Genomic DNA, 27,413 nt, shown 5'->3' on the forward strand with positions numbered 1-27,413 from the left:
ATTTCCTACAGAAAAAAATATTCCAGATCCCCAATCTGATTAGAAGAAGTTGCTACAGTGTTCTTTTAGGATTCCTATTTGCCCACGAATATCCTCAGCAGCATTCATTGGTACTCCTTTTAGACCCAAGAACCTACCAAGGACAGTCCAAACCGGTCATCTGTGCAGAGATGTAATAGTGAGCATGACTTATTCTTGGCAACTGCACAGTTGGCTCTTTCTGCCAACTTCGTGTTTAACTCTTCTTCTGCAGTGTGGCCAGAAGGAGCCCTGAAGGACCTTGTGAGCAAAGGATTGGTGGTTAAAATCCTTAGATGTCCATGTCCTCACAGAGCATGGCTGCATTTTCATTCCTTTCTATTTGTTTTGACCAGCACAAGATTTATGTGAGGGGATCAGCTGTCAAAACAGACTCTTAGGCTAAACGGCTGCAGCATAACTTAAAGTCAGTGTTAAGGAGACTGTCCGGGAGCAAAGCAGTCCAAATCAGGCAAAAGCAGAGTGGCCTTAACAGCACCTTTTTGTCTTTTCTCCTCCCTGTGAAACACTGTGCCAAGTGCTCCTCAGTCAGGATTCAGGAGCTCACCCATGGTAACCAAGGAAGAGAAATACAAACAAAAAGTCACAATAAAATGTTTAAAAATAACTCTAAAACATTCCTAACCATTTCTAGAACATAGCATATACAAAATAGGCTGTAGTGTTACAAAGGTTTTCTACTGGTACTTGCATAATACTCCAAAACTTAGTCACAAAATACACTTAAAATTATCACAGTTTGATTTTACTGTTTGAAAAATAATGCAACCAAATTACAGAGAAAATTTTATATTGTATAGCACAATATTTAATGCAGTGTAAATCTGGGGTTATTTCAAAGTTAGACTGAACAGAGGTTGTTTACTTAGCTTTCTTTTAATTATAGTAGATAGGCAATATGCATTTAGCGAGTCATAGCAATAAATTTCTAAGACTTAATAGCCACTGAATTATACCAGTTTGGAGTGGATTTCACCAGCATAAACGTGGTGCAATCCAGTTGTGAATCAAATCAAATCAGAAAATGTTACAGGAAGACATTTTTATGGACCACAGGCAAATTTAAATTAGAGTATCTAAAATAAACATATATAGTTGTTAAAGAAAAGATTAATTATTGTCTCCTTAGGTCTTTCAGGCAATTATTAATTCCAGTAACTATTTTTTATAATTTATATTGCCATGATGTCCAGAAGTGCCAATTCAAATCAAGTTAAAATTGACCATTCAAGTCACTACCTGATCATTTAATAAGCAGAAGCACTTACCCTGCAGGCCTTTCAATCTAGCTCTTGGACAAGTGAAAATGCATGAGCACAACCAACACTAGCACAAAAAGATATAATTAAACCCTGTTACTCTGAAAAACTGTATACATATTGATCAGACGATTGAACTCTTGAAAGGGACAAACACAGAGGTGGCTGTTTCACCAACTGTGCTTTCAGTGCAGCTACATGTTGTTGCAGCATTTACTAGTGTAACTGTTCAAATATAAAAATAGAAGTTTGAATGAGAGGAGTTTGGGCTTGGTGTCTGCTGTTAAATTGTGCATGGAGAATTTGTTTAAACTTTGAGTGGGATCAGTCACATAGTCTCACTTGAACGACTCATTATGTAACTAATGTATTTTGTACATTGTGCACTTCATCTGTAATTATTTGGTAACTGGGATACCAAGTCTGGGAATTAATGTTGCTGGGGACTCTGTTAAAGCTGTAATCTAAAAACTGTCTTGATATTTATAGCACTTTTAAATCCCTGGGATAACTCCTGGTATTTTCTCAATTTGTATAGGTAGTTGTATCTAGTCAGTGTAAAATGTCTTCAAGAGTTGTGGTCTAGCTAGCTATAGTTTCAGCAGACTTTGGCTAGGCTTTTATTTTGATGGCTAAACACCTAGGTGAAATAGTATCATACATTGAAACTAAAGTTACTACTGAAAATTCAACATGGGAGCAACAGTTGCTGTGAATTTCCCACACCCACCAGCTGTCCTGCTGCATTAATAAATACATTGGACAATTTCTAGCATCTTAGAATTATTTGGGTTGGAAGGGACCTTAAAAATCATCTAGTTCTGACCCACCTACTACAGGCAGGGACACCTTCCACTACACCAGCTTACTCAAAGCCCCATCCAACCTGGCCTTGAACACTGCCAGGGATGGGGCAGCCACAGCTACTCTGGGCAACTTGTTCCAGTGTCTCACACCCTCATAGTGAAAAATTTCTTCCTAATATCTGATCTAAATCTCCCCTGTCAGCTTAAAGCTGTTCCCCCTTGTCTTGTCCCTACATGCTCTTGTAAAATGTCCCTCTCCAGATTTCCTGTGGGACCCCTTTACGGACTGGAAGCTGTTCTAAGGTCTCCCCTGAGCCTTTTCTTCTCCAGGCTGAACAACCCCACCTCTCTCAGCCTGTCTTCATAGCACAGGTGCCCCAGTCCTCTGCGCATCTTTGTGGCCTCCTCTAGACTTGCTTATGGAGGTCCACGTCCCTCTTGTTTTGGAGGTTCCAGAGCTGGATGCAGTATTGCAGGTGGGGTCTCACAAGAGCAGAGTAGAGGGGGAGAATCACCTCCCTTGACCTGCTGGTCACACTTCTTTTGACGCAGCCCAGCAGACAGATGCCTTTCTGGGTTGCTAGTGCACACTGGCGACTCATGTTGAGCTTCTCGTCAACCAACACTCCCAAGTTCTCCACAGGGCTGCTCTCAATTTGCAGCAAACATTGCCGAAGAACATTTTCTCATTAAAAGAGTTATGTTACTTTACACATAAGTGTCTTGAAAAGTTCATGATGGAGGACATCATTTACAGAAAGCCCTTAATTATGATAGCGATATATTTTTGGGTATTAGGCAACAATAATCAATAGTTTGCATGACAAAAAAAAAAAAAAAGGAATTTTATTATAACACCAGTGTAGTGAACTATAGAGAGAAATTCTAAATCTCTTGTGGGGGTGAAGTTCTCATACTTGGCCTTAGACCAAAGCTGACTCATTTGAAGAAAATGGCTTATCTGAACAAGAAGAAATTGAAGTGATTTAATGTTCTGGGAAATATATGAAAGTATGTAATTTTATTTTTTACAGACTCTAATGATTGTCTTTAATTTATTTTAATTATTTATTTTAGGCATATAAGTAGACCCCAAAGAGGGCATATGCTCTGTAAAGACAGACTATTTGTAGAAAAATAAAGAAACACAGTAAGTGAATATTATTACCCTAGTAAAAATGGATGCTAATTATCTGTATCTGGATACAAACTGGCAACTCAAGCATACAATTCCCATACACAGGCAAGAAGCTTTAAACAACTAACAGTCTCAAAAAAACAGTGGACTTTCATAAATGTGATTAACTGAATGTATTGTTGCTAAAGATCAAACTTTCTTCATCCAAAGTACTGCAAGAAACTGGATGAAGCAACTAATGATCCTGAACAGGAAATATCAATTGGAGTTCATTTCAGTGAGTGGTGAGGATTTAAAGGGCTTTTCACATCTAGTTGCATGGTAAAATCAGGGGCAGGTCAATACTAACCTGACACACCATTTTACTTTGTTGTTCAATGCCTCATGTAAAATGGCATCTTTCAGCATTTTGTCCATTTCTCAGCAAACAGATTATTATAATAAAACACTATTCCAGCTTAGTTGGTGGCAGTCTCAGCAGAGCAGCCGGGGATTAAATGGGCCTGAGAACAAAATTACCACCTTAGATGTGGTCTCTGCAGAACACAGTTAAGGAGCATAAGGTGAACAGCATGTACAAATCCACCCCGCTGTCAGCTGTATGTGCTGTTTTGTGGCTGAGCAGAACTCTGTGCTCCAGGACGGTTAAAATGGCATATTGTGTACACAACAGGTATTGTTGAACACCCATTTCAAGCAATCAAGGAAATTAAACAGAAAAACATTTCCGTCAATGTACTGTTGCGATCCAATGAACACCAATACTGAAGTGGTGTGACCTACAGCTAACCCACTGGCAGCTTTTGAAATGTATTTGCGCATGACTTGTTGCAGTTAACAGCATTTTCAGTACGATCACATTGTACTGAGGGTGTTGCAATACTTGGAAATACAACTCTATTTGGAGGTTTATGTGAAACACAGCCCTAGGGCTCCCGACATAAGGACATGGACCTGTTGGAGTGAGTCCAGAGGAGGCCACAAAGATGCTCAGAGGGCTGGAGCACCTCTCCCATGAAGACAGGCTGAGAGAGGTGGGGTTGTTCAGCCTGGAGAAGAAAAGGCTCAGGTGAGACCTTAAAGCAGCTTCCAGTGCCTAAAGGGGGCCTACAAGAAACCTGGAGACGGAAATTTTACAAGAGCATGTAGGGACAGGACAAGCAGGAATGGCTTTAAACTGAAAGAAGATAGGTTTAGATCAGACATTAGGAAGCAACTCTTCGCTATGAGGGTGGTGAGGCCCTGGCACAGACTGCCCAGAGTAGCTGTGGCTGCCCCATCCCTGGCAGTGTTCAAGGCCAGGCTGGACAGGGCTTTGAGCAAGCTGGTGTAGTGGAAGGTGACCCTGCCCATGGCAGGTGGGCTGGAACTGGGTGAGCTTTAATGTCCCTTCCAACCCAAATCATTCTATGATTCTATATATGTGGCATTATTGTAGTTTAATGTAACATATCCAAACATCATATCTGAGTGGAGGCTGTTAGTTTTCCACCAGGTGTGTTTGCTCCCTCAGCTCCTTATAACTGATGGAGTATAAGGTGCAACGCAGTGGCAGATGTGGGACAGCCACCAACCCAAGATGGCGGGCTCCTCACATGTGATAGATCAGTGGTTTGCGTACAGTATGTGCGATTACTGAACGAGCAACCCGAGATGTTTATGCCCGGGGACACATTTATCACTGGGGATTGCATTTAAGCGCGCAACTGACGTGCCCAGTGCGGCGGGGGAAAGCCAGCGTTATCCGCATCCCACCGCGGGGTCCAGAGGGGCCCAGACAGGCACTTGGACCTCAGTGATCAGGCTCCACACCCGACCCCGGTGCCGGCTGCACATCGGACGGAGGCAGAGAGGGCTTGCTCCGCTGCCCCGAGACACGTCTTCCCCGCTATACCCCGCCTCCCGCCCCGGCCAGGCCCGGCACGGCGCCAAGGCATTCAGCCCCCACCGCGCCCCATTCCTCCACAGTCCGCTTCCGCCCCCCGCAGAGCCCCATTGGCTGCGGCTGCCCGTCCCTCACGACTCCCCTGGCCCGGGATTGGCCTCACTGAGGCCTCCTGCACTCAGCCCCACACCGGTGGGCGGGCGGCGGGGGAGGGGAGGCTCGTGGGACCCGGTGGTGGCGTAGCCGGCCCGCCCGCCCTCTCTCCCTTTCTCTCCCTGCTCCCGTCACGGCCAGTGGGGGCGCTCCAGCCGCGCCTGCCCGCTCCCGCCGCTGCAGTGCCTCCGCCGGCCTGGGCGGCAGTGCTCGGCTCCGGCAGCCGCAGGGGCGCGGCGGCCCCCTACTCCCTCCTCGGTTACAGCACCCCGCTCCCCGTCGTGTTCCTGCTCCCGGGCATTCCGCTTCCCCACAACTCCGCCGCCTCCCCGGGCACCCCGCTGCCGAGGCCGGGGAGGAGGGCGGGAGGCTGAACCGAAGGGGAAGTGTGCGAAAGGAGGCGGGGAGAGAGGGCGGTGGCGGCGGGCGGGCAGGTGAGCAGGCGGCCTTCCCGCTCCCCTCCTGCCCTTGGCGGCGGCGGGGTCTGAGAGGTGTAGGAGGTGTGGGGCATCGGCCGCGCTCGGGCAGCGCGTCCCTGGGTGAGGAGCTGGAGGTGGGGCAGCAGCGCCCAGCGCGCCTGGGCGGTAGCAAGGCGGGTGGGCAAGCGGGCATGCAGGCAGGCAGGCAGGCTAGCGACTGGCGGGCGAGGGGCGAATGGCCGGGCCGGGCCGTGCTGTGCTGTGCTGCCGGGGCCTGCTGTGTGTGTGGGGCGCTGCGGTCCTACTGCCGGGCGTCGTTTATTGCCGGGCTGTCGCGGAGCCGGGCGGGGCCCGCACGGATCGGCCCGCTCGTGGGCCAGACACCGTGGCCGACGGGGTCTGGGAGGAGCCGGGGTCTGCTGCTACTCTCCCCACGACGTACGCGCGTCGACCGCTCGGGTCGGCGAACGCCCCTTCCTCAACGTAAACTGTCTCATCTCTTTTTTTTGATCCTTCCCCCCCGTCTCCCTTTCTCCCTTCTCTGTTCGCTGCCCTTTTCCTCCTAGCGAGAAGAAAACTCGATTGGATTTAACACATTTCCTTGGGGTGGGAAGAAACTCCTGCCTGCTGGATCTGGTTTAGACGCTCGACAGACAAGGTAAATTAAACGGAGAAGGCTTGGGGAGCAGCAACAGCAGTAACAACAGAAAAATCCTTCCTCTGCTGGAGGGGGTGGGGAAGAAGGAAGGAGTTCACGCTTCATTTTGATATCCTGTTTTTGGCCCTTTTTTTTCCTCTGTTTTCCGCCTCGCGTAGTTAGCTGTGCTTTGTGTTTTCCTCCCTCTCGCCTAGGTGGTGTTTGTATGAATGTAGTCGCTGGTTTCATGGAGGCTGAGGAAAGAGTCTGGGGAGACTGAAAGTTTTTAAGCTCCTCAGACACAGAAGTTTCTTTGTTCGGTCGGGGAAGGTATTGAACTGAAACTGCTCCACTCCCTGACTCTGCTGCTTCACCTCCCTCCCTTCCAAAAAGATTGCTAACCCCGCGAGTATAATTAACTTATCGGGAAATAAGGGAGTCCTAAAGAAGGTAATATTTTTTAATTAATGGAAAGATCTTGAGGGTTGGCCCTCCCTGTGTTTGCCTTGTTTTCTGGAATATCGGTTAGCGTCTGGCGGGTCTTCTTCAAGATACATGTTAAATTTATTTATAAAAACGTGCCCTCGTAGTCTTCTGTAAATGCTGTCGCAGTTTTCCCCCTTGCCTGCTGCCGCCACCTCTCTTCCTCCCCTCCGCCCCCTCTCTGTCCTCAGGATGACGAGTCGCACTGCATATTTTTCAGCTTGTACAGGAGAGGTCTGTATTGCATTTTGATCCTTTCGAAGTGTGCCTTAAGAACCTCCATTAGAGAAAAAAAGTATGTGCTAGCTAGTGGTCTGATTTCTTAGAATTATGTTCAGTTGAACTTCCAAATTAATGTAGCCTTGTTTGCTTTTGATGACTACTTTGACCTTTATAACTTTTGAAAGGCATCCTGTTTGAGGTGGAAAACCAACTGTGAAGTTTGGGTGTAAGGTTTTGTATTGCTGGTGCTTGTTAAGTTATGCTAACTAGTTGCATGTAGTGGTAGAAGTGTTGTTCACCACAGACTCATTCTGTGTGCCTCAAAGAGGCAATTACTGGTTCTTCTGTGAAGGCAAAGTATTTATCATATTGTGAATGTTCAAAGTGATCTGGTAGACATAGGTCTGTGCTGATATTTTTTTGTTTGTTTGTTCCTGTTTGTCAGACTCAAAAGCAGTGTGTTGGTCAGATGAGATTTGTGTGCTTCAGTCTCTCAGGTGTCTGAGATATGCTGGTATTTGTGAGGCCTGGACAAAATAACTTCTATGCAAAATTTCTAGCAATCCTACTTGTGTAGTTCTGTAACAGCATCAAGTAATGTAGTACTTGAGGAAAAAGTTACTAAGCCAACTCCATCTGTTTGATCTACTGTGAGGAAAAATGTTAACATTTAACTGACCTAAAGTGGCTTCTGTGGCTGATAACAAGTAAATGATTGGCTTGCAATTTATAGACCTACCTTTCCAGGCAGCAGTAAGAGTTATTCTTAGGCATCAGAAAGGGCTGAACAAAATAAATGGCAGTGAACTTCAGTTTCCTTATATGGCTTGTACTTGGCAGAAAAGCAATGAAGGCTAAACAGAGTAATCCTTTTACAAAGAACGATCACTTTCCAAAGCAGTGTTTTAGTCCCAGTAATGACTCGAGATTCTTGGGAGGGTGGGGTGGTGTGGGGGATGGGGAATTGTAGCAATGCATGACAAATTTAGTTGTAAACCACTGTGTTCGTAATGGATGCAATTTTGTTTCTTTTCAGACCTTTTGTGTTTCTCATGATGGTTTTGATATTTTTCAATGCCATATAGAAGAATAGGTCCTTGTAGTAGAGCCACAACTTTTTACGCTAGTGTTTTGTCACCATGGTAGCTATGGATAAAGCCCCTTTTAATGATGAAAGTGTAATTCAGTACTGCTTACAGCTGATGGTTATATCATAGAATGCCATTCGTGTCATTAACATAGTTTAGGAGTTATGAAGGAGTGTATTCTTTCTCAAGATCAACCATATCAACTGAAAATCAGTCTGACAGTGATATTCATATTGAGTAAAATAATGTTAAAATAATATTCATCACGAATGAATTAATTTAACTATACATATGGTAGATTGTGTTGCTTGAAACAACACTTTCATAGGTATGTGTTGATGGCTTGAGGAAACATTCTTTTGACCTGGCTGTTCCTTGCTCATGAATTAAATTAAGCTGAAGTAAACATTGGTAATTTTAAGTAGCTATGCTTGCAATCAAATAGCTGGAAGTTACAGCATATGGCATGCCATGGAATATTATTATCATTAGGATGATTATCATATTAGTACAAATATGAATAGATTTGTCTTATGAATAAGATGCCTACCAGATAATGGTTGGTATAAATGTAGTGCTCTATAGGGTATTCATTTGCTCGTCACATTCATACAGAATTGATGAAGGGGCTCCATGGAGAAAGTGTTATTGATTGAAAGTTGCATAGTGTATTAGTAAGCTGGTGGTGTAAGAAAACAGTATTATATTTTGTCCTCAGTAGAGTTTGTTCAGAGCCTGTAGTACCAGGCATAAAGAGCCATGCTTGGAACATTAAAGCTAAGTATTTCTAGAACCTACTGCTAACACGCTACATATAATGTAGCATGTTAGCAGTAGGTTCTAGAAATAGAAGGCGATGGGAGCAAATTCCTCAACTCAGCTTTCCTGTTGGGGTGTAATGAATCACTGGCTGTCTGCTTTGTTTTCTTGTTTTGTTTTTGTCCTTCCTGCTCCCAAGCAAAAAGGAAAATCTTCTAGGGAAAATGTTACGTAAAGATCAAATGGTTGATATTTTCAGCAGATTCTCCCTATGGAATAACCTGATCTGCTAGGGGAGGGTCTGCCATTTACTCCACATAGAGGAATTACAATTCTAACCTTTTCTGAATGGGTAACCGGTTGAGTTGGTGGAAAAGCTGCTCTTGCAGATATTTTCGTACTTATATGAAAATAGTAGACTGTATTTCTATGTGAGCATACCAATGTTGGTGGTGGCAGTTGATACAGGAGGTTAAAAGTGGTTTATTTGGAATATGAAGATTCAGAAACACCACTGTTTTAACTTGTCAGCTTTGGAGTCAGTAAAGCAATATGTTAGACCACAGTTCTCGTGTCAGAGTGGAAACACTGAAGGTAAAATGTTAATCAGTTTGTGTTGTAAATAGGCTGTAGATACAACACTACCCTCACCCCAGCCCCAATTTAGAAAGTGCACTGTTTGTGGCAACCTATTACATACTAGCTTAGTGTCTTTGGAGCATCTGTGAAGACCAGTGCGCACTTGTGAGGTATAGATTATGTCTTTTACAACTTTGAAAGTTTAACTGATTGAAAGTTTTGCTTAATGTTTTGGATGCATAAGGTGTATCTTTTTGTTAGTGTTGTGGGTAAGTTGTGAGCATGGTGTAACAGACTCTGATCAAGTTCTGGATAGCAAGTACTTTTTTTTGAGGAAAGCTTCAAATGTGAATTTCCTGCAGTCCTAGTTTTCTTCGCCTCTTGGAGAGCCACTGCAGTTTCCAAATGTGAAGGTGGCATGCAGAGCCCACTGTATCAGCACAGGTGGCACACTTGTCTGCCACTGAGTAAGTATCAGTAAAAGTTAGTAGGCATCGATAACACTGCCTAATGTACTTTGGTAATAATTAATTGTTAAGCAATACTATTGACTTTAAGATTATATAGGGACAGGTGATATGTAGAGGAACTTGACTGGTCTTATGACAAGATAAGTATGATGGGTTTTTTGCCTGTATTCATTGAAATACAGCTTTTACTTCTAATTAAGAATAGCGTTCATGTATTGTGAGTAAAATGTTTTAAATGTTAAGAATTAAAGGTAAAGATGCTGTTTTATGAGAGATTTATAAATCTCATCTTCTGCAAACAAAAATGAAACATGAATATTGCTATGCTAGAATTGGTGGTATTTTTATTATATAGACAACTTGGGATAATTGTGCTTTTTCTACTGCTTCCCTTCTTTACTTAGCAAGTTTCTTTAAGATACTTCTTTTTCTGGTGTTTAAATTTCCATATGGGTGTTTGGCTTATTACTCTTTTTAATTTCACCCATGCTTCCTCTGAAGGTAATACAGAAGCATAATGTTTCAACACCAATTTGCACCTTCCACCTTTAAAAAGACATTGTGACTTTGCATAATTGAGAAATAAAACTAAACAAACCTCTTCATTTGGTCAAAATGAAACCAAACTGACTTGTACTTATATTGGAAAACTTCAGTGTTGTGACTCCCCTAAGGGTAGTTTATTTTGAAAAGTAGATTAGTTCTTTCTGTGTCTGGAACTGATTTGTAGGTACTTGATACTAAGCGATCATTTTACATAGGAACAAAGAGTGATGATTAATCAGAGTCTGAGGACAATGTGAGCTGTCTTGGCTGCTTTGGCTATTCTGGAAGTTGTAATAAGGTCAGAAGGTAACTGAGCCTTTGGAGCTTCTTGTGTTTGAAGGCTCTATCTAGTTAGATAACATAGTATGTACTCTCCTCCCTCTTTATCTGCTTAATTAGACAATGAATGGGATGGCCATAATTTTTTATCCTGTTTTCTGGCATTGCCAAGAAAATATTAGGTAACAAGTGGTGTACACAACTTTTATTAGGGAAGGCGGGTGGGTGGGGAGGGAATGCTTTGTGCCTTCCACTGTTCCATCCAATGATTAGGCACAGGCTAAACACTAAAGATTGCTTACAATAGCAAGGACAACTGTTGTACCCTTAAGATCAAAGCCATGACAAAGAAAGAAAGTGATTCCAAAATGCGTGATTTTTTTTCATAGTTCCACAATTGTTAAATACCCAGTATTATATGCTCTCACATCTTCTGTAAGATCTGTGGTTTCTCCAACTTTTGTTTCACTCTTTTGTATAATTTAATTCTGCAAGCATAAAGCTGTATTATATATGCAAAGTAAAATGAACTGCTGAAAGCAAATGTTCTTTAAGATTCCCTTATTTAGATCTACACTGTGAGAATAATAACTGGAAGAAGCTGTAGATCAGTTATCTTCAGGGTGATCAGTTTTGATTTCACTGAGTGCACGAGCTTCTTTTCCAAGAAAAAAAGTCTTCTAAGCACTCTGAATTTTTCAAGTTTGTATAGTTCAGTATGCACAGTGCTTTGCTTCATGTCTTGTAGGCCCTGTCATGAAGTTGGCTGAGATGGAATGAACAGAGATACACAGGCGTAGTCCAAGAAGTGAATGTTCTGACTGTCTGGGCTATCACATGCTTCCAGTGTGAGAGACTGCAGCTGTTTGAGTAGAATTTCCTTTCTAGGAATAAGCAGGTAGGAAGGAAATACTTGTTTTAGGAGTCTTGAGTTTTGTTTCTCTTAAATTTAAAATTGCACTTCTGAAGTAGATTGTGGGGCTATAGTTCTCCTCCTGTGTTCAGTGACTACTTTTTGTGTCAGTTGTCTGAGGACAGCTTTAGGAATAGAAGATGATCTGAAGTGGTTTGAAGCATTAGTAAAAGTTACAAATACTTAAAATGAAACACAGCCCATTCCATATGAAGAGTTAAATTATATCTCCTTGTGAAGTGGTCAGGGCCTTATTCTCCTTGGTGAGGAAAGTTTCAGTCTTAATAACTAAATTAAAAATATTTGAAGTTCTGTTAGTACGTTAAAAGTAGCTGAAGAAGGATGGTCTTAATGCCTGAAGTACTGTACCTTGAGTTTGCAGTGTGCTCATCAATTTTCAACTCTAGTTGGCCAAAGAAGTTCCTGTGGCAGCTTCACTGGGGGCTCTGTCTTCACAGAGAGTTCTGGAAGAAAAGTGACATATTTTAACTTAGTCCTCTGTCCCATAATGTGGAGTCTAAGTTTAGTTGCAGACATTATTTCTTCTTCTTCCTTGCCCTCCTTGTCCTTGGAGTTTTTCAGTACATATCTTCCAAAACTTACAAGTCTCCTAAGGCAAAGCATAGATGCTGTGAGCTACATCAGTACATCTGAACAAATGTCTGAAATGCAATGCCAGGTGCCTGTGAATGTCAGTTACAGGTTCAGTCATCCAAAATGACTGTGGATGCCATTTAAAGTGTTTGGATGGTGGAAAGTGTTTCCAGGCTTGTCTGGAAGACTTCTACTAAAAAAACTCTTGGCTGCTAATAAACTTTGAGCAATGCTTTTTTCCCCCGACACGTGTCTGTAGTTGTCCTGGCATTATTCTACCCAAGGGGAGAAATGACAGTTTAGAAGATCAGCACATTCTGACTAGTTTGATTAAATGACTGCATGTCTTCTATATTTACTTACTGGTAACCCTGAGGATAGGATGGAGGTTTATGTTTGAAACTGAATATTGGAGAACTTGTAATGAATAATAATGCTAATGTAAATTATAGGTTTTTTTTCCTCTGTAGAAATGTTATGTTTAATAAATTGTACATGCTCATGCATGCTTGTGGTTAAAACAAAAACAGAAAACAAACAAAACAACTCCTCAAATAAAAAAAACCCTTGGCTGCAAAGTATTTACAAAGGTGAGGCTGTGTTTTCAGTAAAAGTAAACTTCAAGTGTGGCAGTGTAGCAGTCTAAATCTTTCCTGACTTAAAACACTCTGTATATACTCTTTCCATGCTCATGCTACAGAGTATAACATCCAGGCGTTGAATTTACTTAGTTTCCACTTTGGCCTACAAGGTAGGTGTATCCCAAGGAAGAGTTGAATGTGCAGATAGCTGTTGATATGCATGGATAGTCTGCTGTTGGTATGTTTGCTTGCTGTGGCAAATCTGTCTGTAGTGATTTGGATTGTTAGCTTGGTAATTAGGTGCTTTTAGAACATATTCGTTTTGGTTACTTCTGGTCACATAATCATCTGTGATGTTAACCTTGGAGCTGCGAGTCATCTAATTTCTGAGGTACTCCATATTTTTGGGGGTTGGCAATAAAGTTCATCACTGAGGGAGAAAGTTAAGAAACTCACATTTTTCTGATACATAGCTATCCAGTCTTTATACCATTTACTTTAGTTTGTACTTTACTAAATTTATACAGGGTGATTTATTCTGAGTAATTACTGAATTCTTCAGTAGATCATCTGGGAGGAATTACAGGCAGGGGGAAGTAAGTGCAGAATTCTAGAAAACAGTATTCGGAACAAACCTAGAATTTTACTTAAAGGTCACTTTTGTTGGTTCACGTGTAGGTGTTGGGAAACTGTTAAAAACAAGGTAACAATTAAGTGAAGAATTGAACTCCAAGCAGGAAGAAAAGAAGAAGATGGTTCAACCTGGGTGTTTCCATCTTTTCTGGGAGTGTGAAGGAAGGGAAAATCAACTGGAACTCTGAATTTGGCAAGCCATCTGGCTCTGATTCTGATGCATACAATCAGAAATGATATGGGGGAGGGATAAACTAGCAGAACTTTAATATTTTACTATAGTGTAGTTACAGGGCATCTTACTTGTGTCTTTTAGGAAACTTTTTTTTTTTCTTCTCTGAACAGTGTTTTGTGAGGGAGTGAGCTTTCTGTGGCTATTAGAAAATCCTGTTCTGCCAGTGCAGTAGTCTTAATCTAGATGTTAATGCTTTGGGTCCAGTACCAGAGATTTCATCTAAATAAATGAAAATATAAGCAGTACAAGTACTAGAAAAGCAGGGTAGACTTAAAATAGATTTTAATAGACTTAGCAGAAAAGTAAATTATTCTCATCTTGTATTTATCTGGATGAGCTCCTCTGATTTTCAAGGAGCACTTCACTTTGTCTTGCTTTACTAAAGCAAAGCAGAAGTGGTGTGAATCATGGCGTTCCTCTGTGCTTTTTGCAACGTTGCTCTTACTAGAGAAAGGCAGTGGAGCAGGGAAACATTTCTATGGGGTTTCATTGTGGGAAATCTATGGAAGAGGTCAAGATTTCAAATGTCCTGTAGTTTTTCATTACATTAGTGTTACTGAACTGGTTTTGCAGTAGCAGCCTGTGGTGTCTCAAGGGAAGGATTATGGCCCTGTCAATGGATCAGGTTAAAAAAAAACATTATGGAATGGGAGAGAAACACGTCTTTAATCAGTACGTGTTTCTTGTTCTGTTTCTTACTTCTCTCTATACATAAACCAGCTGATCAAGAACCGATAAATTTTTCATTCTGGTGCTCTCTGTGCTTTGTCTGTCCAAGATGGTGCAAGTCCCTACCTATTTCCACTGAATTAAAATATATATATTTGCTCATTTTAGATCCACAGATCACCCATCATTCCATTTGTGTTAAATCTTGATGAAGCTTTTAAGTTTCAGCTTCAGAGTATGAAATAATGTACAGGGTAATAACCTTTTCTCAAGATCTGAATGTTATCCATTTTTTCCAAACTTGTATTAACTTGTTTTTAATCTTTGAAGAGCCTGAAGGGAAGTATGCACTGGACAATTCAAATTATTTGAAATCAATGTTATGAAATTTTCTGAAATTCCTACTTTGTGCAATTTTGCTTGGTTTTCTTATTCTGAGAAAAGTAGGATGACAGGTTAATAGCAAATCAGCATGGTATTGTTCCACTTTTTACTTCAGTAGTGTTAAAGTAACATTATAACTCTTTTTTTTTCTCATGCTAGAAAGCACAGGATGTCAGAAGTTAAGTAATGCTTTAAGCTGAGTTATTATTAAATCAACTCTGAATTCAGTTTTGAGGCTATAATTTGCACCGTGATGGGAAGGAAGAATCTTAGCTCTACTTAAACCTCCTGTCAGGTGAAAAATTGTTTTTGGCTTTACATAGTGAATTATTATCTTACATAATAAAGATAACAGCACTTTCAGTATAATTGCCTAGATTCCAAATAATTAATGAAATTTGTATTGTAAGCAATAAGGCATCATTTTTCCCTATCTAAAGAGGCAAATATACTTTGGAAGCCATTCAAGAGTAACCTTCTGTTAATTTTGTTTTAACAGTTGCTTGTCTGATCTTCAAAATGTCTGATGTAGTAAAATAAAAATAACATAACAGCTCTTCTTTTTTCTTTAATCATCATCTGTTGGCTTTGAGGAGCACAAGACTAAGTAGAGACAAAAATAATTTTGTTCAAAAAATATCAGCTTCAAAGTTTTATTACTGTTGTGGGAGTGGAAAGAGATTGTAAGTTGCCAAAATCAAATGTTCATTGTGAGAGTAAAGCTGAGTAAACAGAAGGCAAGAATAACAGTGCTGGCCACATGGGAGGTGTGAAAAGGCTTGTAGTTAGAGCCACAGATAATGCAGAGAAGAGCAAATCACAGATGTGAGCAACTGATTGGAATAAATCAGGATCTGTGTATCAGTTGTAAAATGAATGTGGAAGAAAATAGTGGACAGAAGTACAGGTCAGGGTTTCCTTTATTTGCCCAAGGTGGTAACTCTTAAAACTGCTGAGAATAACATTGAGCTAAATGTGTCATAATTTTTGTATAAATTAGAGGGAGAAGATGCTTAGAATCTGGAAAATACAGAGTACAGGGTTAAGGTTTGTTTGTTGGTTTTTTTTTTTTTTTTTTTTTTTTTTTTTTTTTTTGTGTGTGTGTGTGTTGTTTTTTTTTTTGTTGTTGTTTTGGTTTGTTTTTTTTTTTTTTTTCCGAAGTCTAACAACCCCCAGATAGGAAGGAATGCACTTGTGTATTTTGAACTTTGATCTGTGAATGTATTTCCATTTGTGTTCCTGGTACACAGACTGAACTGTGAAACTTGTCTAGAGATGCAGCAGTCTTTCCGGGCAGTTTATCCATTTTATTAGCTAGAGAGTTTTAAGTATGGTTATTCTTCCCATGCATCCAGCCTCTGCTTGCTTTGTATCTCAAAGTCTCGTACTGCTTTGGGCCTGCTATGTTCTTCTGACATCTGTTGTTTGTTCCATCCTAGTTTTAGCTACGAATTCTGGCAGTTACTTTTTTGGGGGGAGTGTATGTAAAGCAGGTAATCAGGGGCTGTTTTATTTTAATATATGCACCATATGATTTAGAAAGCAAAATAATTAACCAGGAATCTTCTGATAAGAAATAGTTTCTTCCCTCCTGCCCCACCTGTTTTCATTTGTGCTGATCTCCTATGTGTTGCAGATTGCCTGAATTTATCTGCAGGCAATTAGATGGATAGTCTAGTTAATAGATGAGAACTTTTCTTGTATATTGAAATACTGCATATTTACAGCAGTGCAGCTTGCTTGTTTAAAAACCTTTGGTATCTGCTGCAGATGGCTGCATAGTCTAAGGAGTGGCTTCCTGGCTGCATTGTACATGAAGTGCCAAACATGATTAGAGCAGTTTTGTTCTGGAATGCCAAAATACATTGAATCCATTCAGGAAGCAACATATGTCAAATGAATAAAAATATAATGCGAAACAGAATGTGATTGTTATGGTTTTGGTTTGTTTGTTTTTTTTTTTCTTTCCGAAATCTGGTTTCTTTCCTGAAGTAAGGGGTTAAAAAGAACCTCTTATATTGAGGGTATTATTAAATATGAATGGCTGACTTACACATTCAGCTTTTTCATTACCGTTTGTTTCTCCATACCCTATTTTCCTCCTGATTAACATATGCCGTGGATGGAACGTGGAACAATAAGGTTATCAATAGGTGTGCTGTGTACGAAAAAGGGTATTGTGGTTTTCTTCTTGGATATCTAGGCCTGTGCACAGGATACAGGTATTCAGTGTGGTTTTGGAGGTTGGTTGCTTGTTTTTGGTGTGGGATGTGTTTGTTTGTTTTTTTTTGATTTTCTTCTTTTTATTTTATTTTTTTTTTTTAAAGGGTGGTAGCTTATGTGTTTGTTCACATTCTTGTGAGAGTTGTATGTAATTGCTTGATAGCAAACCAGGGTTGACGAAAATAAAAATCAGCAGTGAAGGATCTTCCTTCTGCCCAAGCTCTAATTCCGGCAAGTTCTCAAGACAGGAAGTGGGAACCTTTACAACTAATAGCTCCAAGTATTGCAGGATTTTGCTATTTTATTAAGAAACAAGCCCAGGGCAGAGTGCATTTTGTTGCATATTATTCCTTGTTTGCAAGGGAGGTGCTAGTCACTTTGATTCTTCCTACTTGGAAGGGAAAGATGTTAAAAACTTAATTGAAAATACATGACTCTCTAGAAGATGTAGTTCCATATATATTTTGCATAGATTCTTCTTATCTAAAGTAACCTGAAAGCCTTGATTTTATAGCTCTTAAGCACAGAAGAGTGAAGTATATTTAAAGTAATTTTGCTTGTCCTTTCTGAATGTTATTTTTCCTCTTGTTTGTTTTTTCGCTTCCATCTCTATGATTAGACCTACAGCTAAAAATTAACCTATGTGAATTATCTTATGTAAGCTGCTTCTTGTTGTTCTGTCTTGTGCAAGAAGTGATGGGTCCCTGAAAAAAAGGAGAGTGAAGGCAAGTGTTTTCTTTTTGTAGCAGAGAGCATAATTATCATAATTTCTATGCTTTTTTTTTTTTTTTTTTTTTGTGATATTAAGTGCTCAGTTGTGAAGCTTGATTACATTCCTGCCTCCTGGATTGAAAGAGGAGACGCTAGTGTTTCTTTTCCTGTTCTAAATTCTACCCTTCCTGCTCCCTGAAATTTTTAGCTCTCCAACAATAATGATACCACCAACTAAGAATGTGCTCATGTGCTGAGAGGTGAGGCATACTGTCCAAAGCAAGTTCTGGAGTTGCTTGTTTGTGTCTAGCTTCACATCAGCTGCATTCTTGTGCACTTCCCTGTTTGTTCTGGCAGTCCATCTGTCTTCCCTGATTGTGATGTGTCTTATTTTGTCTCAGCCTTTGTTGGGATAATTAAGAGAAAATCTACGGAAAACATGTTCAGGTGTACAAGAGCTTTCTTTCTTTTCAGCATTTGTTCTTCTGTGAAGTGTGATGTTCGTCTTCATTCTAGTCATCAAATTCTGTTTCATGAAGGGCAATGGTCCTGCTAGCTGATGGGAGACCTGAGCTGCTCAAGCACAATTCATTCCAGTGTTTCTACTCCCTTCCCAGGTATCAGTAGCTATAGCACTGTTCTGTAGCTATTGAACTGTAGGAAGTACCAGAAATAGTGCAGAGAAATGTTCTATCAGGTCTGTGTTTTCCTTCTGTGTTTCTGAAATGTACTTCCAGTGCACCATAGCAAGTATCTGTAGGTGTTCCCCTCTGCCTTGCCACCTTAGAGGTATTTGTTATTTCTCTAGAGTCTGATTTGCTGTCATTTTTAGTGTGAAATATCAAGTTAAAAACTTATTCCCAGTTCAGTCCTCACCATCACTGGTAAGTGGAATTAATTTTCAAATGAACTTGGAAACATCTTTGTTGTGGTTGGACTTGATGATGTGGTTGGACTATCGTAATATTACTGCAGTTCCACAAAACCTAATCTTCACAAGGCTGTTTTTTGCTGTTCAGAACCTAGAAGTGGTGGCAAATTGCAGTTACAGTATGTTGTCCTTTTTAACTGTTTGACCACCTTAAACTCTCATCAAAGCTCTTGCCATTCTGACTTTAACAGACAAGCAAGTCTATGGAGTATACTAATTTTTTTAATTTTTTCTTTTTCTTCTTTGGAGTTCACTCCAAATTTCTTGCTAACATACTTCTGTGCTGTTCATAGCATTGTAGAACCAAGTGCATGGATTCACCCAGTATCTCTTTTGTTAGAATTGTCTTGATTTTTTTTTTTTTAGGTACCTTTCAACTTGATTCTACTTTGTGTGATTTAATTAACCATGACATGAAATTGTTGTGACTTTTAAAAGCATATTGGCTGTTATGCTTTATTTAATTGTCTTGTGTGGTTCGTATTCGTTCTCCTTAGACTTCCAAGACATCGATAATACTGACCTGGGAGCAGACCGGAAGACAGCATCATGGAATATTTTTTATTTTTTTTATTAAAAGAAAGCTATTTCCATTTCTTCCTATCAGGACTTACTTGCTTTGGCATGAGCACTTCTTGACAAGGTAGCTTCTTGTCTTGGTCACTTTGGAATTTAAGAGGGTTTGGTTTTTTTTTTGGTTAAAAGAATGTAAGTGTAGATAAATTTTAACTTATGTTGTTGGGGAGATGGTCTGTTTTGTATACTTTAGTCTCATTCCCTCAAGACTTTTATAAATGTAAAGCATTGCTTTGTGGGGAAATAATTGACTTTTTTTGTTGCAAAAACAGGCACAGCATTTGCTGAGCAAGGGTGCCTTGCAGTTATGAAGACCACATCTTGTAAATAGTTATTTCACTTCTTAATTCGGAGTGTGGCACAGGAACTGCTGATATAGTCAGTGTCTAGACCATCACTATTTAGTGACATGACTGTCTTAACTGCTTCTTGGTTGCCTGGAGATATTTAGCGTGGTTAATTTTTCCTTTTTGAATTATTCTCCCCATCCCTACTCCCTAAATTTCTTGTCTTCACTGGTTGACTCTTTTCAGAAAAAAAACCCCACCAAAACTATGAAACCCAGGCAGTGCAAATTATTGACTGTGACCTGCAGGAATGAATTTTGCTACCAGCATGTGCTGTTTTGAGCATTAAAATATGTGCCAGTAATAATGAAGTTATCACCTTTACTTTAAAGGATTAAGAAAGCCAGTGACTGAATGTGAAGTTTTACATTCTGCTGCATCTCCTCTGACATAGGCAATATGTTTCCTTTTCCTTGCTGTGTCTGGATCCTTTTTGTCATGTGTGAAGACTTGAAACTGAAAGTCAGTGAGTTGATGAGCAAGCTGATCTAATTAGAGAAGTATTCTTCCTGATATCTTGCAGGTCAGTTACTATTGGACACTAATGGTGTGGTTGTGTGAACCCTAGATTTAATAAAAGGCAGGTTTGATGGAAAAGCGGGGCTTACTCTTTCTTTGGTAGTCTCTAGTTTGAATTAAGCACAGTGAGAACTGACTTGCCTTTTAAGTCACAGTTGCTGGTTTTGAAAAGTCTTTCACTTGGTCACGGTAAATGAAAATGTTACTCCTCATATGTGATTGATTAGATCGTGAATTATTCTTCCTTAAATAGTCAGAAAGGCAATTAAAACCTGTGATACTAACCCAGTTATGTCTCTCTCTTTGCAAATTTAAAGGGTACCACCTCCTACCTTTCCTGCTTTTTTGCCATATGCAGGTTGACTTCTAAACTTTGAACAGTAGGCTGGGAATTTTATGCCTGTCTATAAAATGGTTTTTAATTGTTGCAGGGGAGAGAAATAACTAACTGTGCTAAGAACTGAAATTGGAAAAGGAGAAGAAGTAATGAAGTCCTTTTCTCCTGAAGGCTACCTTGCAGAGCACTTGCTCTTGAGACTTCTATAGCTAGCATCTTTAGGGATTTCTGGTAGCTTTATGTTTTCCATAGTCTGGAGGGATCTCTTGATTGAAATGTGTAGATCAACAGTATTTGAATGTGGGATGTTCTGCTTTCAAATTAGATCCCAAGGCTAGTGTGAATGGAGAACTGACAGGTGATGGGCAGTCAGTATGATTTGTAAACAGGTTTGTATATTATGTATTATTGGTAGAATGATGGACTCGGAAACGTCTGTCACTGATACTGTGAGAAGCCATTACTGAATTTTTCTTTCTCATTTCAGATGGGCAATGTAAAACCACCTTAATTTATGGAGGGATTAAAAGTGCAACGTAATATAGGGGGAAGCAGATACAAGAACAGGAGGCATTTAGTTTAATTGTTCTAAAATCTTGGAAATTTGCCACCTGGGTGTGAAGTTGCTGTCCCCTGTAGTGTCGGCTACATATAATAGTCTCAATTGGCTGTCCTGCACTCATGAAGTGCAGGAGACAGAGCATCTGATCTTTCCTCTCTCCCAGTAGGGCCCAGCCCATACAATGAGGAGGAGGTGGATTGATGGGTAATTGAGGTAAACAGAAACACATTTTTTCTGTGTTGGCACTAGCTTTTTAAGACTCTGATTCTCTGCTAATCTCTGCTTTACTGAAGAGCCTAGGCTGGAACAATGTGGAAAAGCACTAGTGAGTTTTTGCCCCCTATCTAATAGAAGGGGGGGAGAAGTATCGCGGTTCCTATTGTCCCAGATTGAGGTAATTTCCTGATATAAGAATTTAAATTGTTGTTCCTTGCAGTGGATTTCTTAGAGCCATTACATGAAAAATATTTAAGTTGAGTTGTATGGACTTTTTTCTTCTTCAGAACTCTAACGATTAGTGTTAGAAGTAATTAGCAACAATTACTTCTGCAAGAGAGCTTTGTTGGACATTGCCTGCTTACTGGAATGGTAATGTGTCAAATAGATTTGAAAACATCCTTAAGTGGATAAGCTATTTCTTATTCCAGTAGTTGTCTATTTGTATGCCCTGCTCTCTAATCCACAGAATAACTGCGTATCTTCTGGTTGATTGAGAAGTACTTCATGTAGCACATCAGAGAAAATAGTGAATGCTGGAAGACAATTTCTTTTCCATATGGAAATAAAGCTCAGCAGAATAAAAGCTTTTCCGTGGAAATAAAGCTCAGCAGAATATATTAAGCCCCAAATTATTTTGAATGTTATATTTTATAAGATAATTTATGTGTTAGTTTTTCTTCCAAATTATGAATTACAAAGATAAAGAAGGATTTGGAGATATCATATTCTTAAAGTAGTTTCTGAATGGTGATGATATTCATATTTGGCAGGAGCTAGTGTAATGATGGTAAATTCTCTGGGACTGAAATTTCATCTTATGAAACCAAGGTTTGGTTTCCTAAGATTAAATGTGGTCCAGAGTTGTGGTGGTGTTTTTGCTTTCTTTTCCTTCTCCCATTCCCCAGATTAAAAAATATACTATGATTTTTTTCTTTAAAAATGCATTCAGTCGAGTTAGGAATTAAAAAATGAAATGTCTGTTGGCCTTGCAAATAGGCATGAAAGAATTGCACATTTTTTCATGTTTCCTTCATGTGTACTTCATTTGTGAGAGTCTATCTGTAATAAGAATCTAGAGTGTGGTAAATTGCAATCTACTCTGAACCTAAGGGCATGTGTATCCCTTTTTGGCATAACTTCATGTTTGAATTCATCCCTCCCTCTCCGAGGGAATGTGTGATTGTAAAACTGTGATTTGCATTCACATTTTCTGTTTTTAAAGTTATGTTTCTTCTGATTTTTTTTTTTCCTACTTTGTTGTGGTTTTGGTTGGGATTTTTTTTCGTTTTGTTTTGTTTGTTGTTTTCTGTGTTTTGTTTGGTTTTATTCCCCCCCCCCCCCCGTTTTTTTTAAATGCTGTAGTATTGTCTCTTTTGGAGAAGATTGAGAGACTTCTGAGGGACTGGAGTCTAGTTTTAGTGCATCTGTCATGTCTTTAAATTCTGGGCAACAAAGGGTCATGATAACCGTAGGTATTTTTATATTTATTCTGGTATATGACTAGAATACAAGCTACACACTGCTTTTTAGGTATATGTGTTTACATTATATATATGTATATATCAACATCCTGAAATAAGAGGGGAAAATGGATGTTTTAAAATCCTTTTAAGATCAAAATAAGAATTACTCTCTCTGCTAACATCATAAAGTTTTTGGTATTGTTATTGTTACTTGGATATAAACCATGAGTTCTGCTTGCTGAAACGATAGTGAGTAGTGAAGCTAAGGTTAGTGAGATTAACATACAATAATGAAGAGGGTCCTTTCCTCCCCTCCCATCGAGTTGTTAATCTGGAGCAGAATTTAGAATCCTGTGTAAAATTTAGGTGTTTATGTTGTGTAAAAATAAGTCCAGCTACTCAACAGCAAATGCTTAATCTCACAAAGTACCTGCACATCGATGCCCTCTGCTGTCAATCACCTAGCTTCCAGCAGTCTGACTTTCTATATAACCAAATTCTCTATGAACACTTTGGAGGACAGTAGTCGAGTAAGTTTAAGCACTTCTTCCTGACTTTTTAGAACTGTAATAAATACATGTCAAAACAACTTCTTGCAATATAGGCAAACTAATGCATGTGTTATTTGTAATTATATGTATCCTATTTGTCCCACTTAATGGAAAAAAGTCAGTTACACAAAGTAGTTGTTTTTAGAAGGTAATTTTGGAGAACATTTGTTTATTGTTTTATTGCGTTATTTTAGCTGCTAAATTATCAATTTTGTATGTGCACTTAGCAGTTGCAAGTTGCTAAATCATGACATTCATAAATTCATCTTCTTGCCTTGTTTGGAATTATGGTTTCAGCTAAACTGTGCATGAAAGGAATCTAAATAACCTTTTTTACTTTGCTGTGGTAGATGAAGGAAATGGAAAAGGTATAGTCATGTAGTATCTTTTTTTTCTGTTCCTTGAGAAGGTAAATGCTAGGTAAGTAGATCTTATGCACAGATATTATACACACAACTGACTTACAAGTATCTCAGATAGCCTTTTTGACCCTATTAAAGCTCACTTAATGGAATATTTCTAATGAATTTTGCTTCTTTAAGTGATCATTTCCATTGCTCATTGCTATCAGTAAGAGGACCTATATTGCTAAGATGGTGGTGTGATGATGCTTCTTGGCTTTTTGTGAAATGTGTAATGAAATGAGAGTAGTGCTCCCTAAAACGTTCCATCTAGCATCCTCCTCCAGTAAGTCTAGTCAAAGCAGCAGATAGCCTTGGATTGCAATATAATATTAGTAGTGGTGGGAGTGGGCTCTATGATATGTTCTTTCAAAGGCTGAAGTAATTGATAGCGCTACTAACACCACCTTATTTTTTTGCAATAGTTAAATGAAATTTCATATAGTTAAGCAGACCCTGATCTTTCATGCTGTAGAGCTATTGCAAAAAAAAGGAACATCAGTAACAGAAGACTAGAAATAGAGTAAAATGATAAAAATTTCTTCTGTTTTTTAATTTGCAACTTTTTTTGAAATGCAGCATGATTTTCACAAGTGTAGTAGTGGAGTTGTTCTTGTAATGGTCTTTACAGCCCAAATAATACTTGTCCTCTGTCAGGTGTTGTCTGCAAGGGATGATTTTGTGCATTCAACAGCATAAATCTATCTCATTCTGAAAAGTCCTGATGGCTCATAACTCTTCTGGAAATGAGTTTTTAACTTGCACATAACTTGAGTGCTTTTTTATATAGTGATCTGCCCATGAGGGGTTTGAGTTGGAATGGATTCTTGGTGTTAATTAGGCAGCATATGTTTTAATTAAAAATTAGGAGTATGTGATAATGAAAAAGCTAGAAGTAGACCGTAGCCTTAGTTCTTCTTAATTTCTAAGTTATCATGTGGTGGGGAAAACTTACATTAGGGGAAGAAGTGCCAGAGTGAAAGCTCTTATAAACACATTTAAAATGGTTATTTTCCTGTTTCTCTCAAACCCTTAACTTTCAGGGTCTAACTTAACACTGAGCACTTGTAGCATGTATGCCAGGATAGTAATTTTTTTTAATTAAAGAAAAAAAGAGAAGAAATCTTGAGTTCTTGACCACAAGAAGGTGGTTAATGGTCATGAGAAATATATTGCAGTTGCCAGGAGTTAAACTGATGCCTATCTTTTGAACTTCGGTAACAGCATCTTATTTGTCGTCAGGGAGAAAGAACACTGGGTGAAGAAGTGTTTCAGTCTTCCAGTCCTTAGATAATAATCTTTTGTGTAATGATCTGTGCAATTGTCCACTGTTTAGATAGCCCTGCGGTTACTGCAGTATTTTTCTTGCTACCTGGGGTACAGGGGAAGTGCTGATGATAATGGAGGCTACTGTGGAATTCAAGGCTTGACAGAGGTAGTCACAAACTTGAACATGTTGTCTGGAGGAGTCAGCATGTTCAACAGTCCACTGTCTATAAGGATGCTATTTTAAACTGAACTGAAAGTTAACCTGTGGAAAATTGCAAGAGAGCGGTGAGGGAAGTCATTCAGCTCTTCATAAGAGCTAAGCCATTTCAGTCTTCACATCATTGAGCAGCAGTTCCTAAATGGGGTGTGTTTGAAGAGAGTTGCTGGCCAGATATAATCCTGATTGAATATAATGATATTAGTATTTTCAGTTATGCAAAAATTTTGGCTGTAGTTGGGAAAGCAATAGGAAAATTTCAAGAGGAAAGTTCCAGAGCCCCCACTGTAAGGGACTGCAATCCACATTTTTTATTCCCAAGCAAGCCAGGAAAGTAGCAGCGCAGTCATCAACCCTGGCATCCTTCAGAGGTTTCACTGTGCTGGTGGTGGCACCATCAGCCTGATACCAACAGTGTTTTGGAAAATGTAGCTGAGATGTGTTAAACAGTTGGAGGCTTTAGAGTTTGTTAAATCTCACAGAGTGTTCTGGAAGTGGCGGAAACAGCTATTTTAATGACAATTCTGTTGCTGCTCTTTGTCTTAGAAACGTTAGGAATCATAAAAATCGGTTTTGCATCTGTATATTGAATGCTTTATGAAAAGAGTATGCTAATGAGTATCTGATGTCCTGAGAATCTTTATTTCAGGAAAGATTGTAGTTACCAGTTAGAAACCGTAATGTATTAGATATTTTTCTTCTTTTTTTTTTTTTGTGGGATGTATTTGTTGTTCTAAAAGCAGATGATAAAACCATTCGTCTGCAATTTATATTCCTCACCCATGATTTGGGCACATTATTTAAACTGGCTTTAACAAATGCCGTCAAGATTAGGCACAAGATGGGTGTCTTCTGTGTACATCTTTGACTTACTGCATTATTCTCAGCTGCTAGCCATGACCATGTAATAAAACATTCTATCCTCAACATATAGAGTATATGGTGGCACTTCAGAAAAGCACACCAGGCAGAGTAATCTTCTCAGAAACAGATCCCACTAGTTGTAAGCAACTCTCTCCACTCTTGCCAATAGCTGTGGCTGCAGACTTTCGGTAAAACCTTGTGTTAAGCTAAATCAGAGGCAACTGGCAGGTCCAACTAAAATAATTGCAGCTTCTTTAAAGCCTCATCTGTTGCAAGGAGTTGTATTTCCCCATGAGGGCTGTGGGAGTATTGGTGAGAGTGTGAGTGGTATAGATTCTCTTTCAGAGAAGGGCTTGAGGCTCACTAGGACAGCAGTACTTTAAGAGGAAGTCATCCAGTTGAGGTCCCACACGCAAATTCTTGTTGGGTTTGGTTACATTTTGTTAACCTGATAATTGCATTAAAACTCCATTCATGCAAGTAACAGAAAGGGAGCTGTTTTGAACTCAAGCTTGCTAGCAATGCATATGTTTTGGTTTGACTGCGGTAGAAGGAGGAGATGATAATTGGTTCTAGCTTTTTTGTGTTTTGGCACACTGCTTTCTCTGTTTGCCTTTGAGATTTGGCAGAGGGCAAAAATGAGTAATTGTAGAATGGTGGTTGTAGAATTGTAGAATGGTGGTAAGTTACGTATTACCATTTCTGTGTCTTCTGTGTTTAATTCTAGTCTAAAACAAAGTTAATATGTGGATTTGAAACTGTCTTAGGTTTTGTTCAAGGCCCCTTATACCTGTCATCTTGAAAACACTTCTGAATTGTTTTTCACAGATCCATCTGGATGGTTTAATAAACTCTGTTCTGCATGCTGGTGAAACTGTGGTCCAAGTTGAGAAACTGATCCAGACTCCTATGGTGTGAATTTGCAGTGGTGGAACAGTTCGGGTAGGTGACCAGATGTATTGAAGATCAGGGAAAAGAAATATTTAGGTGCTTTTACTGTTTCAGTTACCCTACAGTGTTTTAATAATATCTTCTCTCACCCTCATGTGTAAGAATGACAGACTTTTATTTTAGCTGCTGAATTTGTATTCCAGTAGCATGTAGAGAAGATGTGTAAAAACTGTGAGTTGTGGTTGCTTTCTCTCAAGAAGCAGTGGGGATTTTTTGCTACGCTGACATAGTCTTTGTCTGCATTTTTGTCATATTGATATGGCTCTGTGTGACCACTTAGATATAGGCAACCTGGCTTTCATTGCTTCTGCTGTAATTTTCTGCATAACTTGTTTACTTTAAACGCTGCATAATGTATAAAAGGTAGTAACCCATTGTATCATAATATATCCAGGTTAATTAATTTCATTCATTTCAAGTTAATTCATGTTCATTTTAGTAATTTCTATGCAAAAAATAGAACCAGTTTCAAATAAATACTTATACCCTGGGTAAGCTAAC

General features: G+C 39.5%; 1 protein-coding gene across 9 annotated transcripts in view; it reads left to right on the plus strand.

Moving 5' to 3' along the window:
* Positions 1-5,709: 5,709 nt before the first annotated feature.
* The window catches only part of ERBIN (erbb2 interacting protein), a 114,449-nt gene continuing 92,745 nt past the window's right edge, over positions 5,710-27,413 (plus strand). For 6 of the 9 annotated variants that reach the window (XM_062612328.1, XM_062612334.1, XM_062612332.1 and 3 more), the window contains exons 1-3: positions 5,710-5,819; positions 6,266-6,357; positions 26,790-26,903. The gene's annotated coding sequence lies outside the window, so the exon portion shown is untranslated. Of the gene's footprint in view, positions 5,820-6,035; positions 6,183-6,265; positions 6,358-26,789; positions 26,904-27,413 lie in introns of those variants that run through there. The other 3 variants (XM_062612329.1, XM_062612331.1, XM_062612330.1) reach the window with 3 other exon arrangements.

This window comes from Pezoporus occidentalis, unplaced genomic scaffold, assembly GCF_034315485.1.
Source record: "Pezoporus occidentalis ecotype Australia unplaced genomic scaffold, CSIRO_AGI_Poc_V1 ctg16, whole genome shotgun sequence".
In the NCBI taxonomy this organism is placed as follows: Eukaryota; Metazoa; Chordata; class Aves; order Psittaciformes; family Psittacidae; genus Pezoporus; species Pezoporus occidentalis.